Source organism: Mercenaria mercenaria, chromosome 1 (assembly GCF_021730395.1).
Source record: "Mercenaria mercenaria strain notata chromosome 1, MADL_Memer_1, whole genome shotgun sequence".
NCBI classification, from domain to species: domain Eukaryota; kingdom Metazoa; phylum Mollusca; class Bivalvia; order Venerida; family Veneridae; genus Mercenaria; species Mercenaria mercenaria.
This window is the reverse complement of record NC_069361.1, coordinates 69,868,374-69,888,231: the sequence shown is the minus strand read 5'-3', so window position 1 is coordinate 69,888,231 and position 19,858 is coordinate 69,868,374. Positions and strand designations below refer to the sequence as shown.

Genomic DNA, 19,858 nt, shown 5'->3' with positions numbered 1-19,858 from the left:
TAAATTTTCATAAAAAGAATTCGAGTTCGCTTCGACTCTCGATCTGAATTGAAGGTCCGAATTAAAATTTTCAGTGAAAAATTCAAGCCAGCATTGAACTTAAGAGTCTGTCAAAATTAGACATTTAGAAAATTGGAATTTCGATCTGTAGTTCATTGTTAGCGTGGAATTCGAAATTTTGCAAAGCTGTAAAATTGAATTTCGATATTCGAGCTGGCATAATATCCTTAGCTAGTTAGAAGACAGTGTCACGGCTAATGACTTGATTATAAATGTGCAACAACAGTTGTTTGATTTTACACAAAAGTGTTTAACACAAGTATTTCATTATAATGATTATCAAATAAAGTATTAGAATAGCGAGCTTCTAACTGATCGTAAATAGTAGAAATTAATTTTGCAAGGTGATTATTCCGTTGTCATAGTAATGTGTTTGTTGAGAATACCGTTATAAAGTTATTCTTAGTAATCTACCAAAGAGTATTAGAAGAATTCGATTGGTTGACCAATTTATTTTTATTAAAGACGCGCCACAAAATAACTGTATTCTTTTGTATTTCCCTGATGATAATTCCCAGAAAACAAAAGACGTCTTTTTAGTTGTTACGTCGTCTCTATGAGACGTCTTTATGACAGCTTTCATGGATGTTTTTAATGGTGCGTTCAAGTCATTTATAAAATTAATACAAAAACAGTTCTGATAAATAAAGTATTGATAACATAATTACTGGAAGCATTTAAAATATTATCAACATTAATTAAAATATCCTCTCCGACTTTGTATGAGATATTTTTTAACGAAAATACAGATTAAAATCACTATTGATATTATATACATCAGTCTTTTTTTTGTTTGGATTTAACGTCGCACCGACACATGATAGGCCATAGGGCGACTTTCCAGCTTTAATGGTGGAGGAAGACCCCAGGTACCCCTCCATGCATTATTTCATCACGAGCGGTACTATCAGCATGTTTAGTTTGAAGGTCCTGGGTGCAGTGGTTCGCGAGTAAAGTGCCTTCATGCAAAAAGTTAACGTTTGACCTGGTGACCTTGACCTTTGACCCCAAAGTCAGTAGGGGTCGTGTACTCAATAAGTACTATCAGCATGTGAAGTTTGAAGGTCCTGGGTGCAGTGGTTCGCAAGTAAAGTGCCTTCATGCAAAAAGTTAACGTTGTGACAAATGAATGGCCAGTTGAAAACTAATATGCCTCCCTTTCGGGGGGCATAAAAATCCATCAATGCAATAAAATGTAATGGAGCAGAAACCAATTTATTGAGCAGAGTTTATTTTCACTTGACCTTCAATAGTTACCTTCACCTACAAGCAAAAGTCATGTACATGCATAATCTACATATTGCCCTCTATATAGAAACCAAGTTTTATGAGCCTAGCTTGAATATTTTTTGAGATATCGCAGATTTGCAGACGGACAGATGCCATTCCTATAGTCCCCTCTAATGTTCAACCGGTAGAAGACTGATAAGTATGTACCATGAAATCCTGATTTAATGCTAAGGAAAAGGGATATATTCAGGAATATTGTATGTTGTCCAGAGGACTGTAACTTAATCATTCTATCTTCATTCACACAACTAATATAAATAGGTCCCAAGGTTGTCAACAATTATAATTAATAACTTCTTTCCAATGTGTCCTTTAACTGTATCTGGCCAGAGATCAAGGACAATTCACATTTGTTATCTTGTTTGATGTTACCCTACTGATCAGCATATATCTATAATCATATATGTTTGACCATCTTGCTCAAAGGTATACTAATTGACCAAATCATCAAAGGCAGCATTAATCAGACTTTATGACAATAACTTTAGTTGTATAATAATGTCAAACTGTATCAAATATGCACATACAAGATATAAACAAAGGTGATTAAAAATAAAAGATGCCAGTTAATTCTACCAGCACTTGCAAAATCACTTCTAATAGTTATTTCTCATTCAAAATCACTTTCATGAGTGATTTCATTCAAATATCACATACAAGATATAAAAATAAAAGATGATGTTCTGTGTACACTAGTCAATTTTACCAGCACATGCAAAATCACTTTTATAAGTTATTTTTCAGTCAAAATCACTTTCATGAGTGATTTTCATTCAAATACCATACAAATTGAACATTACTTTAGTATTTATCTGAAATGTGTACAATTGACCACTGGATTTTTATTACTGTGTAATAAAATAGTTAGTAGTTACTAATAAACTTTGATAATGTGGCAGTTGACCTCAATACAATCGACACTGTTTATTTTCCAATACAGGTAAATCCAATAATTGCTTTACAATAGATCTGTGTCGGATTATCTTTGAACACCCCTGGACTTACTGGACTCAACTGCCACATTATCAAAGCTTACTAGTACTACAAAATTTTTGTACCTAGACCTGAGAAATCTGCCAATACAAGGAGCAAAATAGAATTATGACAATAAATCTCACTGAAAAGGCTAAGTAATCATTGTCAGCCAGAAAAAAAGAAGCCAGTATATGAATCTGAAGTACTTAACTGCTTATAATTGGAGAAATATTGAAGAAAAACTTAAGTTTTTTTAGATAGTAACCTGATCAAGTGATTTCTAAAAAAACTGACTCCAAAAAACTGTCTGTTTTTGGTTCAACCCAGTAAGCGAGGGAAACAAGTCACTTGATCAAGTGATTTTTGAGAAACAGTCTATTTTCTTGTTCTGCTCAGTAAGCAAATGATTTTCTCAATGAGGGAAGGAATGTTTTTAACAGAACTCAAAAGTATAACTTATACAAGTGATGTTAAAAATCACTTAAAAATGTGCAAACCCTGACTGAAGATAATGAACCAAAGAGAACACAGAAAACTGATTCAGTTTTATGAACTTAGCAAAGATGCAAACCGGAGAGGCAAAATGTGTTTAAGTGTTGTGCCATAAACATTTCATGTACTAAGAACTATATGAGATTTTTTTACAAAATGCCAATTTATAAATCACTATTACACTGTATGCCCTTGACAGAGCCAACTTATCTAATACACACACATCTTATCATTTAATGTATATCTGCTCCCAGTGCTCTGTAAAGGCTGTATTTTTTCTGAATCAAAATAAATGTAAAGCACTGTCTTGAAAATTGTCCCTACTGCATGAAACATCAGTGTTCTAGATATATAAGGTTTGTGTTGAAGTTAATTTTGCGATTTCCAACAATATTTTTGGCATTTAGCATTTAACTTTGTGTAATTTCAACTTTATGCATAATTACTATTCAAGATTTCAACAACCTTGAGTAACTTCTTATACAGGATACAAGTTTGTTTATGAATGTTTGTTTGTTTGGGGTTTAACGCCGTTTTTCAACAGTATTTCAGTCATGTAATGGCGGGCAGTTAACCTAACCAGTATTCCTGGATTCTGTACCAGTACAAACCTGTTCTCCGCAAGTAACTGCCAACTTCCCCACATGAATCAGAGGTGGAAGACTAATGATTTCAGACACAATGTCGTTTATCAAATAGTCACGGAGAACATACGCCCCGCCCGAGAATCAAACTCGTGACCCCCGAGATCTGTAGACCAACGCTCTTACCTACTGAGCTAAGCGGGTGGGCTGTTTATGAATGTATCACTGTTTGTGTTCAGTCAATAATTATGTTAAGTACTTAATTAGGTGTATTACTTCATTTTTAATTAGATAAATATGAATTAAGCTAGGCACCGCCTAGAAAGGAAATACCTACTTTCACTTTCAGTTTACCAAACAGCTTCGACTGAACTTTTGAAGCATCTTAAATTATAAGAAGCATCAATAAAGCTTATATCTGGCATAAAAATGGCCTTTACTGGGTGGGAAAATTGCACTTTATATAGATACAAACTACATTCGAGTAAACCATGGAGGCATATCCGGCATATTACTACCTTCATGACTATAAAAAGTATTTCACACTGAATTATTGTCTGCTAGTCAATTGTCACAATTTTGCCAAGTTTCAGTTTGAACGAATGGCTATTGTAGGAATTATGTCCCATTAAGATACCATACCTGCAAAAAAACAAGAGGACCATGATGGTCCTGAATCGCTCACCTATCTCCACATGACCCAGTGTTCAACTGAGTATGACATCGTTATTTCTATTATTTGACATAGTGACCTGGTTTTTGAGCACATGTGACCTTGATATCATCAAGATAAAAAATTCTGACCAATTTTCATGAAGATCCATTGAAAAATATGGCCTCTAGAGAGGTCACAAGGTTTTTCTATTATTTGACCTAATGACCTAGTTTTTGAAGGCACGTGACCCACTTTTAAACTTGACCTAGATATCATCAAGGTGAACATTCTCAACAATTTTCATGAAGATCTCGTGAAAAATATGGCCTCTAGAGAGGTCACAAGGTTTTTCTATTTTTCGACCTACTGACCTAGTTTTTGACCGCACATGACCCAGTTACGAACCTGACCTAGATATCATCAAGCTGAACATTCTCACCAATTTTCATGAAGATCCATTGAGAAATATTGCCTCTAGAGAGGTCACAAGGTTTTTTCTATTTTTAGACCTACTGACCTAGTTTTTGACCCCACGTGACCCAGTTTCGAATCTGAATTAGATATCATCAAGATGAACATTCTGACCAATATTCATGAAGATCTCATGAAAAATATGGCCTCTAGAGAGGTCACAAGGTTTTTCTATTTTTAGATCTACTGACCTAGTTTTTAACCCCACGTGACCCAGTTTCGAACTTGACCTAGATATCTTCAAGGTAAACATTCTGACCAATTTTAATGAAGATCCATTGAAAAATATCGCCTCTAGAGAGGTCACAAGGTTTTCCTATTTTTAGACCTACTGACCTAGTTTTTGTCCGCACATGACCCAGTTTCGAACTTGACCTAGATATCATCAAGGTGAACATTCTGACCAATTTTCATGAAGATCCATTGAGAAATATGGCCACTAGAGAGGTCACAAGGTTTTTCTATTTTTAGATCTACTGACCTAGTTTTTGACCCCACATGACCCAGTTTCGAACTTGACCTAGATATCATCAAGGTGAACATTCTGACCAATATTCATGAAGATTTCATGAAAAATATGGCCTCTAGAGAGGTCACAAGGTTTTTCTATTTTTAGATCTACTGACCTAGGTTTTAACCCCACGTGACCCAGTTTCGAACTTGACCTAGATATCATCAAGATGAACATTCTGACCAATTTTCATGAAGATCCATTGAGAAATATGGCCACAAGAGAGGTCACAAGGTTTTTCTATTTTTAGATCTACTGACCTAGTTTTTGACCCCACATGACCCAGTTTCGAACTTGACCTAGATATCATCAAGGTGAACATTCTGACCAATATTCATGAAGATTTCATGAAAAATATGGCCTCTAGAGAGGTCACAAGGTTTTTCTATTTTTAGATCTACTGACCTAGTTTTTAACCCCACGTGACCCAGTTTCGAACTTGACCTAGATATCATCAAGATGAACATTCTGACCAATTTTCATGAAGATGCATTGAGAAATATGGCCTCTAGAGAGGTCACAAGGTTTTTCTATTTTTAGACCTAATGACCTAGTTTTTGACCCTATGTGACCCAGTTTTGAACTTGACCTAGATATCATCAAGATAAACAATCTGACCAATATTCATGAAGATCTCATGAAAAATATGGCCTCTAGAGAGGTCACAAGTTTTTTCTATTTTTAGACCTACTGACCTAGTTTTTGACCCCACGTGACCCAGTTTCGAACTTGACCTAGATATCATCAAGGTGAACATTCTGACCAATTTTCATGAAGATCTTGTAAAATATATGGCCTCTAGAGATCACAAGGTTTTTCTATTTTTAGACCTACTGACCTAGTTTTTGATGGCACGTGACCCAGTTTCGAACTTGACCTAGATATCATCAAGATGAACATTCTGACCAACTTTCATAAAGATCCCATGAAAAATGTGACCTCTAGAGTGGTCACAAGCGAAAGTTTACAGACGCACGGACGGACGACGGACACCGCGCGATCACAAAAGCTCACCTTGTCACTTTGTGACAGTTAAGCTAAAAAAATGTGTCAGATGCATTAAATATGCCAACTTTTCATTAAATTAAGTGTCATACTTTTCTTACTTCTAAGTCTTCTATCTTTCAATTGCAAGAAACTGCTAAAAGTGCTGGAAAAATCATCGATTTCTGTCATTCTTACCTTAAACGATTGTCACTGATGTGAAACCGAAATCTTGGGAAGCACCATAAAAATCAGAATTTTGTCTACTTTCCGAAAACTCTATTTTGCCCAAAATACGTAAATGATATATAAAGTTTGTCTTAAAATGGTGTTTATTACTATTACTCAATTCTGACCAGAAAGTACCAGTTTTACATCGGTTGAAGCAATTTCACAAAGTGCAGATCAGAAGGTACATGTATTATATGCTCTGCTACTATTTTCGTTGTAAAAAAAAAACAACTTGAGTTGTCACAGGAGTGACGGATAATATAGGCATAGTACTAGAGCCGATTTACGCAATCGAATACCGCCGGAAGTAGAACATTTATGTCAACACCGGTTTCGTATTTTCACGTGAAAACGGCCGAAAACCGAGAGGTTATCAACAAATTATAAGTTTACGGTACCATGAGGATTTTCATGCATTAAACGTAAGTATAATGTTTATGATTATTCAATACAGTATGAAAGTAACTGTTACGCTTTAAATGGAAATTATGAAAGAAAAGTCGATAAGAATATATTGACTTTCTACTTTCACTTTCATTGTCGCTTTTTAAATTGCCCAAAAATGTTCTTTCTATTTAATTGTTTTTTCTTGTTTTTTGTTTGTAGATACATAATCCTAAAGGCAAATTAATGTGTGAAGTGACAGCTTATTTAAAGCATCTGTATTAACTGGGCCTAAGTTTTACCGATTTTTCCTTTTAGAGTGACCTTTGACCTTATATTAGCTTATAGTTTGTTCTATGTATTTTAGCTGTAGTCAGAACAGAATGTAATTGAGATACAATGAATTTTCAAAATAAACTGTTGCAAATTGTAGGAAAAGAATAATATAATATATTTATTATAAGTTTTTGAAATATTATATTATAATTACCTCATTTCAGAAAGAAGTACAAGCGAACAGATGACACATTAAAGTGGCAGCAGAAGCTTGAAAAGTTAAATAGAGCAGGGGCAGTCAAAACAGTGGGATAATACTTCTATGTAATTTCTTTTTAAAAGGCAATTTATACAGGATGGAAGGGTATCTCATACAATGTTTTACAATTTACATGTAGATCTAGTTTTATCTCTCTTTATGATGTTGAGAGTAAACAAGTCAGTGACATCTAATTAACACTTCGTCATGTAAACTATTGACAGTTAATATATATATATATTAGACAACATTTGATAAAATGCAATTGCCTATCAATATTAACAAGAGGACCATGATGGTCCTGAATCGCTCACCTCTTCCCACATGACCCAGTTTTGAGTATGACGTCGTTTTTTCTATTATTTGACATAGTGACCTAGTTTTTGAGCTCATGAGACCCAGTTTTGAACTTTACCTAGATATTATCAAGATAAAAATTCTGACCAATTTTCATGAAGATCCATTGAAAAATATGGTCTCTAGAGAGGTCACAAGGTTTTTCTATTATTTGACCTATTGATCTAGTTTTCGAAGGTACGTGACCCTGTTTTGAACTTTACCTAGATATCATCAAGGTGAACATTCTCACTAATTTTCATGAAAATCTCATGAAAAATATGGCCTCTAGAGAGGTCACAAGGTTTTTCTATTTTTATACCTACTGGCCTAGCTTTTGACCGCACGTGACCCAGTTTCGAAACTGACCTAGATATGATCAAGGTGAACATTCAGATCAATTTTCATGAAGATCCATTGAAAAATATGGCCTCTAGAGAGGTCAAAAGATTTTAATAATTTTAGACCTACTGACCTAGTTTTTGACCGCAGTTGACCCAGTTTCAAATTAGACCTAGATATCATCAAGATGAACATTCAGACCAATTTTCATACAGATCCCATGAAAGTATGGCCTCTAGAGAGGTCACAAGGTTTTTTTTTATTTGACCTACTGACCTAGTTTTTTATGGCATGTGCCCCAGTTTCAAACTTGACCTAGATATCATCAGGTGAACATTCTGACCAATTTTTATGGAGATCCATTCAAAAGTATGGCCTCAGAGAGGTCACAAGGTTTTTCTATTTTTAGACCTACTGACCTAGTTTTTGATCGCACATGACCTTGTTTCAAACTTGACCTAGATATCATCAAGATGAACATTCAGACCAACTTTCATACAGATCCCATGAAAAATATGGCCTTTAGAGAGGTCACAAGGTTTTTCTATTATTTGACCGACTGACCTAGTTTTTGGCGGCACGTGACCCAGTTTCGAACTTGACCTAGATATCATCAAGATGAACACTCAGACCAACTTTAATACAGATCCCATAAAAAAATATGGCCTCTAGAGAGGTCACAAGGTTTTTCTGTTATTTGACCTACTGACCTAGTTTTTGAAGGCATGTGACCCACTTTCAAACTTGACCTAGATATCATCAAGGTGAACATTCTGACCATTTTCATGAAGATCTCATGAAATATATGGCCTCTAGAGAGGTCACAAGGTTTTTCTATTTTTAGACTTACTGACCTATTTTTTGACCGCATGTGACCCAGTTTCGAACTTAATCTAGATATCATCAAGATGAACATTCAGACCAACTTTCATACAGATCCCATGAAAAATATGGCCTTTAGAGAGGTCACAAGGTTTTTCTATTATTTGACCTACTGACCTAGTTTTTGATGGCACGTGACCCAGTTTCGAACTTGATCTAGATATCATCAAGGTGAACGTTCTGACCAATTTTCATGAAGATCTTGTGAAATATATGGCCTCTAGAGAGGTCACAAGGTTTTTCTATTTTAGACCTACTGACCTAGTTTTTGAAGGCACGTGACCCGTTTTGAACATGACCTAGATATCATCAAGGTGAACATTCTGACCAATTTTCATGAAGATCTTTGAAATATATGGCCTCTAGAGAGGTCACAAAGGTTTTTCTATTTTTAGACCTACTGACCTAGTTTTTAAAGGCACGTGACCCAGTTTTGAACTTGACCTAGATATCATCAAGGTGAACGTTCTGACCATTTTCATGAAGATCTTGTGAAATATATGGCCTCTAGAGAGGTCACAAGGTTTTCTATTTTAGACCTACTGACCTAGTTTTTAAAGGCACGTGACCCGTTTCGAACTTGACCTAGATATCATCAAGGTGAACGTTCTGACCAATTTTCATGAAGATCTTTTGAAATATATGGCCTCTAGAGAGGTCACAAGGTTTTTCTATTTTTAGACCTACTGACCTAGTTTTTGACGGCACGTGACCCAGTTTCGAACTTGACCTAGATATCATCAAGGTGAACGTTTCTGACCAATTTTCATGAAGATCTTGTGAAATATATGGCCTCTAGAGAGGTCACAAGGTTTTTCTATTTTTTAGACCTACTGACCTAGTTTTTGATGGCACGTGACCCAGTTTCGAACTTGACCTAGATATCATCAAGATGAACATTCGACCAACTTTCATAAAGATCCCATGAAAAATGTGACCTCTAGAGTGGTCACAAGCAAAAGTTTACGGACGCACGGACGCACTGACGCACGGACGGACGACGGACGACGGACACCGCGCGATCACAAAAGCTCACCTTGTCACTTTGTGACAGGTGAGCTAAAAAGAGCAAACAGTTGACAATTAACAGGCAGGTCATTCTTTTAAATGACACCATAAATAAACTTTCATAATTTGTTTTTCTTCAACTTCTGGATTTAGACTGGAAGCCATTCCAAACTATGAACTGGTAAATTATATAAGGAGTCATGTAATGATTATGGATGGGATACATTATATGTTAACGGACAATAATAATTTGAAATAATAATATTTTTTAAGATCAAGGTGTTAAGGTGATTTTATAAAGATGGTGTTATGGTTTTTACATGATGATTGTTAACTGTTCACAGATTTTATCATTTATATATTTCAGAGGGTCCAACATGTCTAGTAAGGCTGACAGAAGTGAAAGATGGTCTGATGGTACAATGATGTACAAATGATACTCTTTAACAAGTTGAACATGTCAAGGGTAATAAAATGCCAGTTATTAAAATTATATTCCCCTAAACATTTAACAGATACACATTGTAAATGTCATTAAAATGATTTTATGAAGTTTCATGAAGGATGGTACAGCCAACCATTTTGAATCGAGAAATTTTGACTTAGGTAAAGATATCTATTCAGACTTCTTATCTCTTAGCCTTTCATATGATACAGAGATAAAAGAACTTCTATTGTCAGCCACTAACCGTGTTTCAAAGCTTTTAAATACACTATAGCATTAACCATTTTGTTTAAATATTTTTTTTAATGCAATGTTTTTTTGATATCTGTCACTTGATGTTTTCAATGGATTAGAGTCCTAATTTAATGTAAAATCTGTAAATTTCAGTAACTGAATTACAAAATATGTAGGAAGCTGTTTCTTTATTTCAGTGTAAAATGTTCTGTGGATTCATATGATGAGAATGCCAGTGTTGATCTGTATGACTTAATTAAACACAGATATTGATACCTTCAGGTAATTGTTTACAATATTCAAAGAGTTACAATGTAATTCAGTTATTGATTTGGTATATATCACTTCTAGAGGCTTGTGTAAAGTTTATTTCACATGAGACCAAGGGTCAAGTATGATATATAAACTTTACACTTACAAAAAGAAATTATACAGTACCAAAACAAAAAGAAATTATACAGTACCAAAATAATTACAGACTTATGAATGTAACTTTCCAAATATCTACATTTTTCTCCTGAAATTAATCAAAAAGGTAAACACAATTCTATTGTTATAAGCTTAAAAGGTGAATGTAAGATATAAATTTATGAAATGTCAAGTAAAAGGTGTGTTTTTTTCAAAGTATTTAAGATATAGAATAAAATATAGCCTGCCATCATAATATTCCAAAATAAAAAGTGTCATACATATATTTTAGGTCAAATAGTAAGGTCAAGTGAGTGACTTAGGGTCACTATTGGCCTCTTCATATATTGTACTAAAATGGGTCTTATACATAAGATATGTTGAAGTTTTATTAATCTAGTAACACTTTATTCTACCTTATACTCAGAAATATACATATTTTGAATATTAAAGAGCTGCAGACACCTCGAATACAGAGTAACTACAATATGCATTTCTTTCTTCAGATATATACCTGTGAAATCTTCAGTGTCACCGTTCAGCTATTGTTCAAGATCAGTGTCTGCAGCTTGCACAGTTTAGTATAGAGGAGCCTTCTGAATCAACTTTGTTACATATTTGCTGTTATTGTAGGACACGCATGTAGAGAGCAGCAAGTCCTGTTCAGCCGTGCATGTAAATGTGATTCAGAAACTTTGAGAATATGTAAACATTACACTGTTATAATTTTCAAAATACTGTGTCTTGTAGTGTATCAGTACTGTTTTGTCTCAGTTTATAGCACAGTATGTTCACAATCAAACATAAGACCATAGTGATCTGTATTATTAAAATCATTAATTATTTGTATGGTGACAAAATTTATTTTCATGCAATACCACAATAAAATGATTGATAATTTTCGCTTTTAAAGTTGTAAGTTTAAGGTTGGCATAAATTGTTTTTTTTTTCTTTCATAAATCTAAAAAAGTGATTGGTCATTATAACTGCAATATTATTTTAGTATGACAAAGTTTATATTGAACTAAAACACTTATGTAAATTTTTGAACTAATCAATACATTTTCTTCAGTCTTAAAACATTGTTTATCGTACGTGTCATGGCCCATAACTCCTCCATATTACTTGTGTTTTTGTACTTGTCCTTTTTCATTTCACTGAAGAATAGGTAGAGGTATTGCACATCCATTTTTAGCATCCTAATTTTGTAAAGTGTTGTATGTAAGGTTTTCTCTAGGAATTATGTCTCATCTAAAGGTGGGAGAGGTATTAATTATGCCTTCTCGTCTATCCGCATTAAGCCTGTCTGGCTTAAAGAGGACAAGCTGCTGGCCAGATTTTGATGAAATTTCACAGGACTGATCAGTACCAAGCATAGTGTTGGCATATCGCTTGCATGTTTCGTTTTGATGCACTAAATTGCAGCCATAGCTAAAAATAGAAAAATCTTGTCGGCTTTCACAGGTTAAAACTACTTAACAGATTTTGATGAAACTTCACAGGAGTGATCAGTACCAAGTATTTTTTGCATATCACCAACACTTTCCATTTTGCTGCACAAAATAGCCGCCACAGCTAAAGGTATACATAGGTGGGAGACATGTTTTGTTATAAAAATACCTAAAGCACCTTCCACTTTGTTAATGAAAAATGTAACAAACATCTTACAATTGCAAACTGTAATAATTTGACATTAAATGCACTATCTATAGCTCCATAACTACATTTGGCTTTTTTCATAATTATTGCCCTTTTCTTACCATAGCAATATTTTGTGTAACATGTTACCTCATTAAGCATCATAAGATCAGAAAGTTCTATGACTCAGACATGTTGGCCCTTTTGTACTTGTCATGAGTATGTTTTCAGTATTTTAAATTGTCATTACTTTTTGTTGTGCCAGTTTGCGGAAATGAAGACTTAGTTGTCCAAATGGTGTGCCTGTGCCTGTCCTGATTTGTTTGTCTGGACAATATATTATTGATTAGTCTTCACGAAACTTTGCAGGTTAATTTCCTGAAGTTCCCTGTCAACTTGGATAGTGGCACGGTTACTTTAGAAACACTACAGTGATGTAACCTGAAACTGAAACTGAAACTGTTTTATTTGATTAAACGCCTATTTTTACGGAAAACATATTCAATGGCGTTCTACAAATACTTAAAAATACGACAAATAATTAAGATATTTAATGACATATAACATAAATGAGCATAAATATCATTGTGAATAAACTATTTAGTAAGCATTAAAAAAAAAAAAAATATTAGAACATTAAGATACGATAACCACTGTACTAGTCAAACGTTTTGTATTTCAGATTTTATATCACATTACAGGCTACTGGTCTTCAGCAGCCTCCATAAAACTTTCATTAAAGTTTCCAAAAATGTTGTATTTTGATTTGAACTGGCATTATTCAAACAGTAAGAAGTAGTACTATAAGGCAACATGTGACCTCTTTTCCAGTACTTTTTGATTTTCTCTGTTACTATGAAATTGCCTTTTTCTAGAAATTGGTTGGCTTATTTTTGATGATCTTATGTTTTTAATCAATTGTGGCTATGTTCTTTATCTCATGAAAAGTTCCATTTTTGTATAATTCATATTTTTTACTGTCAACAAAGTGCAATACCACATACTTATCACTTTCATTAACATACCTGTACTATTTTCATAAAACATTATATAAATCATTATATTTCATATAAACAGAATTAAATAAATATTTAAGAACATCAGTGTTTTCTTTGATTGCTACATGAAACAGACCATAGGTCAATTTAGGGTCAATTCTGACACTTTATATGCAAATTGATAAGGGAGATAACTAGTACTGTCTTAAGTAACCAATATTTAGTTACACAGTTACCTTTCCTTTACACAGGTAGGACTATCTGTTGTTGATCATCTTTTGAACATTATCCATTACTGATGACAGAACATTGAAAATAAAAGTTGTTGTATCATGCAATGACATCATATATGACAATATTTACTTTTTTATTCCATTTTTTAAATATTCTTTAAATTAGGTACAATGCCTAGATAATACCCCCAAAATATGGCCTTGTCACAGAACTAAGCCAATGTCAAAGCCGAACTTTCTTGACTTTTGACCTACAGACCTCAAAATCAATAGAGGACATCTGCTGGTCATGATCAACCTCCTTATGATGTTTCATGATCATCGGCCCAAGCATTCTCAAGTTATAGTCCAGAAAAGGTTTAAATGTTCTGGGTCACTCTGACCTTTGGAACTCAAAATCAATACGTATCATCTGCTGGACATGACCAACCTCCCTATTAAGTTTCTTGATCCTAGTCCCAAGCGTTAAGTTATTGTCCGAAAACCGTTTAAATGTTCCGGGTCACTGTGACCTTGACCTACTGACCTCAAAATCATTAGGAGTCATCTGCTGGTCATAATCAACCTCCCTATCAATTTTCACGATCCTAGGCCTAAGCGTTCTCAAGTTATCATCTGGAAACCGTTTAATTCTTTAGTGTTATTGTGACCTTGACCTTTGACCTACTAACCTCAAAGTGGAACATAACCTGTATTTTACCATTTTACACCTGTGTACAAAAATTTATGATCCTAGACCCAAGCGTTCTCAAGTTATCATCCGGAAACCGTTTAACTGATCCAAGTCAGTGACCTTGACCTTTGACTACTGATCTCAAAGTCGAACTTGACCTGTTTTTCATGATGTAACATCTGTGTACCAAAATTTATGATCCTAGGCCCAAACGTTCTCAAGTTATCATCCGGAAACCGTTTAACTGTTCAGGGTCACTGTGACCTTGATCTTTGACCTGTATTTTCTGAAGTTACACCTGTAAACCAAAAATTATTTAAATCTGTCAAGCCTTTCATGAGTTTTCATCCAGAAACCATGAAAACCAATAGACCAACCGACCGCCAAGCTCACTCCTTTATACCTCCCCCACCCTCCACAAAACTTCATTTTGTGGGGGTATAATTATAACATATTTTATCAGCATTTCTAGCCTTTCACTTTCTGTGAGGCTACCTTGCCTTGAAGATCTGTCTGGAATTAAAAAAAAACCCCAAAAATATGGGGTTGACCATAATGTAATGAAACCATGGTCACGTGACCGAAACATATGATGAAAACGCTAATTATTGCATAGGTAGACATCAAGAAATACCTACTTCACTTTCAGTTTACAAAACAGCTTCGACAAAACATTTGAAGCATATAACATAGCTGAAAGTTATTCACAGACATTCCTCTTTACAAACAAGCATCAATAAAGCTTATATCTGGCATGAAAATGGCTTTTGCTAGGTGGGAAAATTGCACTATGTATTAATATGGACTACATTCCAGTGGACCACAGAGGCCTATCCGGCAAATTAATACCTTCAAACCTTTATGATTTCTTTTTTTTTTGTTAACTTGATGGCCTTTACACTTCCTTACAGTACTGTTTAAAAACTGTTTTTCAGTGGCTGCTGCATATTATTATACAGGGCTTTTCATCCTTATATAACAGAAACCTATATTCAGCTATTTCCAAATAAAAGAAGTTAGTATTTTTTCCCAACTGTGGCAGAGACACTTCTAAAACTGCAAGTTAACTTCATGTTGATTATCTTTTCAAAAATGTCACATAACAGAAAATACTAGAGCTACAGTAAATCTATTAAACGTGTGACAGTATAAAAAAAATAAATCACTTGTCATTTTTCGACTGTTAAGTAAAAAATGTAAAATTGTGGGTTCTCGAGTAATAATAACACTGGAGAAATGGCTTATAAAACTAAATCATTATGGTACAATTTAGTGGCTACAGTGTAAAATTCACAAACCTAAAGCAAGGAATATAATTATGCTCAATTTGATATATATAGTGGCTGACAACATTCCCTTTTGAAAAATGAATGTTTTAAAATACATTAAATTGTGAATTTAATTTATAAACTAGTACCCATTTTCAATGCAAAGCTTTTTTCCCAAAATGGACAATTATCGCGCATAAATTTCCCCATTTGAAAGACCCAATTTCCGGATGAAAAGCTCTCATACACATTTTCAAATTAAAAAAAAAATAAAAGAAATTTGTTGGCCGTTTATGAACAGGGATTTTTTAAGGCTGATTTTGGGGACGAATTTAGGCCCCCATCCCAATTGCAACAAGAGCTGTCGGATGACAGCGCGCCCGACTATTCGAAGAATTGATTGAAGAATGGGGTCAAAATATTTCCATAGATTTTCAGACAAAAGAAAAAAATGGATTAAACAAAAAAATTTCCTGTATTTTTGGATTTTGATTAGTCTTGCACTAAGTGGCAATGTGTGGCCATGATGGCAAATATGTTATTAAGTTATATGTTAGGCAAAACATAGACTTGTATGAAAAGTATAACTAATTTCCAAGTCCAAAACGGGTCATAATTCTGTCAAAATAGTTGACAGAGTTATGTACACTTGCCTACAGATGGAAATCATGTTGATATACTAGTGTTAACAGTTTCAAAGCCACAGTTCAAATATTTTGACAAAAATTTCAAAGTCCAAAAAGGGCCATAATTCAGCCAAAATAGTTGTCAAGAGTTATGTACTCTTGCCTTAACAGTTTCAAAGCCACAGTTCAAATATTTTGACAAAAATTTCAAAGTCCAAAAAGGGCCATAATTCAGCCAAAATAGTTGTCAAGAGTTATGTACTCTTGCCTGCAGATGGAAATAATAATGATAAACAAGTGTTTAAAGTTTAAAAGCCATATGTCAAATAGTCTTGACAAAACATGGACATATACGAAAACAGAACCAATTTCCAAGTTCAAAAAGGGCCATTATTCAGCCAAAAAAGATGACAGAGTTATGTACTCTTGCCTATTGATAGAGACTATAATACTGAACAAGATATAAAAGTTTCAAAGCCATATGTCAAACACTTTACACAAAATATAAACTGGTACGAAAAACTTAACCAAGATTTCTAAGTCAGAAGGGGCCATAATTCAGCCAAAATGCTTGATGGAGTTATGTACTCTTGCCTACAACTGGATATGGTGATGGTAAACAAGTGTTGAAAGTTTCAAAGCTATATCTCAAAAGACTTTGTCAAAATGTAGACTGGTACGAAAAACTTAACCAAGATTTCTAAGTAAAAAAGAGGCAATAATTCAACCAAAATGCTTGATGGAGTTATGTACTCTTGCCTACAACTGCACATGGTGATGGTAAACAAGTGTTGAAAGTTTCAAAGCTTTATCTCAAAAGACTTTGCCAAAATATGAACTAGTACGAAAAACTTAACCAAGATTTCTAAGTCAAAAGGGGCCATAATTCAGTCAAAATGCTTGATAGAGTTATGTACTCTTGCCTATAACTGGACTTGGTGATGGTTAACAAGTGTTGAACGTTTCAAAGCTTTATCTCAAAAGACTTTGTCAAAATGTGGACTTGTACGAAAAACTTAACCAGGGTGTGACGCCGACGCCGTGGTGAGTAGGATAGCTCTACTTATTCTTCGAATAGTCGAGCTAAAAATAGAGATAAAGAAATAAAAGACTTGATGTGACATTCTGAACAAAGACAAGTCTGAAATAAAGGTTTTATGATGGTTAAACTTATTTTTAGAATTTCCCAATTTTTAGGTTTTACGTGCCATTTTTCCCATTTGAATGGTCCCTGGAGCCCAGGTTTAAAATGCTAAAAAAAAATCGCTGATGAATTTCTGGAACTGACTTGGGTTGCTCAGTTATATCATCTTATACAGTACAGTATAATGAGGGTTGTATCATTGTTAAAATATGTATTAAAGAACTACAATCAGTTAAATAGCTGATGCACTTATAATCATCATTATTAATTCAGCTAAATAAATGATTTGTTTAGTTGAGTAAATCACTTGCACAAGTCATTTGTCCAAATCTGGTAAATGAGGCTAGCTGAGATTATTTCAACATCCGAAAGTAACTACTTATATGGTATACAACTGTTATTCATTATAAATACAGCCATGTATATTCACTGTTAAAAGTGTTCAGTTAATAATATGTTGGAATAAGCATCAACTGCAATCACTTAAATAGGTGGTACATACATTCAATGTCATTTTTATTAAATTAGTTGAATAAATGATCAGCTTAGTTGATTAAATCACTTGCACAAGTGATTTGTCCAAATCTGATAAATGAGCCCAGTTGAGAATATACATGTATCAATATCCGAAAGTAACTACTTTTTTATGGTATACAACTGCTATTCATTATAAATACATGTATACTCACTGTTAAAGCTCTGCTCCGCGGCTATTAAAATTCTATTGAGTGTATGCAACCCATGATTACAATAGATAACAGTTAATGGCCACACGCCACACTTTAGCACCCAAAACCATGTATTTCATATAGAATTTTAAATAAAATATACTTTATTTTGACAGGCATCACTGTTCATAGTCGGAATTTTTATGCTTTTTCAGTGACAATTTAAGGTTAAATGGTAGGACTGGAGCAGGTCTTTAAAAGTGTTCAAAAGTGTTTGGGGATACATTCAAAATCATCACTGTTAAAACAGCTAAATAAATGATCAGTTTATCAAATCACTTGCACAAGTGATTTGTCCAAATCTGGTAAATTAGCCAAGTTGAGAATATATCAACATCTGAAAATAACTACATATAGGGTATACAAGGGCTATTCATTGTAAATAAATGTATACCATATCCCTAGTGAAAATGAACATCTTGAATACCACTGGAACATCAACTGGAATTCCATCTCAGTTCCACTGGTATTTTTCAATGGAATAGTGTTGGTATTCCACTGGAATAGCGCTTATTTTCCAGGGAATTCATTTGGAATACCAGTGGAATCCCACCAAAATACCATTGAAAAATACCTGTGGAATTCCACCAGAATACCAGTGGAATTCCACCAGATACCAGTGGAATTCCACCAGAATACCAGTGGAATTCCACCAGAATACCAGTGGAATTCCACTTAGAATACCAGTGGTATACCATCAAGATTCCAGTTGAATTCCATCAAGTTTCCAGTGGAATTCCATTTGAAATACTAGTGGTATACCATCAAGATTCCAGTAGAATTCCATCAGGTTTCCAGTGGAATTCCACTTTAAGTACCAGTGGTATACCATCAAGACTCCAGTAGAATTCCATCAAGTTTCCAGTGGAATTCCATCTGAATACAAGCAGAATATCATCTCAATACCAGTGAAATGCTGATGACCCCCACCCCTAAAGGCATTTGAAATCCTTTTTGTTCTAGTTAAATTACATCCACAACTCTCACCTGGAAGAATTCTAATGGAAAATAAATGGTATTTCAATGGGTAAGTTAATGAAAAAAAATGGTACTTTAATGATATCTAATGAAAATCAATGGTAAATCAATGAATATAAATGGTACTAATGATATCTAATGAAATTCAATGGTAAAAAATGCACTGCATGGACAGCATTTTTCCCACTGCAACTGGCAGGCATTCAAGGGACACTGGACAGATGATGATTCTGACAGATGGCCCTGTCTGTCAGTGGATATTCATTTATCATGTGACTTAAATCCTTGCATTAGGTAAATATATATCTTGCAATGTTGCTTTTAATTGGATGTTGGTGTCATCATCATGTGTAAAATAGGAGAAGTGCAAGTTTACATCATGATAAAGACTCATGCTAGTTTTTATCAATTTATATCAAATACATTATGAGCCAGGTGAGTCATTAGGTGAAAATGTGCATTTTGTCACTATTTTAGGGGCCATAGCTCTAGAAACAGGCGATGGCCATGAAACGTAGGAGGTGCCTGGAAGTTCATATCATGTTATAGATTCATGCAAGGTTTCATTAATCTATATGAAATTCTTTTTGAGGTAGGTGCATCATCACAAGATGAAAATGTGCATTTTTCACTGTTTCAGGGGCCATAACTCTGGAATTTGGGAGAGGGGTGCATTGCCAGCTGGAAAATAGAAATAGGAGGTGCACAAGGTCATATCATAATAATTTAGACTCATCAATTTATA

At 34.2% G+C, this 19,858-nt stretch overlaps 1 protein-coding gene and 1 long non-coding RNA gene across 5 annotated transcripts in view; one reads left to right on the top strand and one right to left on the bottom strand.

Moving 5' to 3' along the window:
• Window positions 1-19,858, bottom strand: part of LOC123534519 (carnosine synthase 1-like) — an 83,018-nt gene that overhangs the window by 29,747 nt on the left and 33,413 nt on the right. The window lies entirely within an intron of this gene.
• On the top strand, window positions 7,128-11,640 carry LOC128559119 (uncharacterized). The gene is made up of 4 exons (XR_008372196.1): window positions 7,128-7,237; window positions 10,108-10,206; window positions 10,617-10,701; window positions 11,334-11,640. It is a non-coding gene; the product is annotated as an uncharacterized LOC128559119 (long non-coding RNA).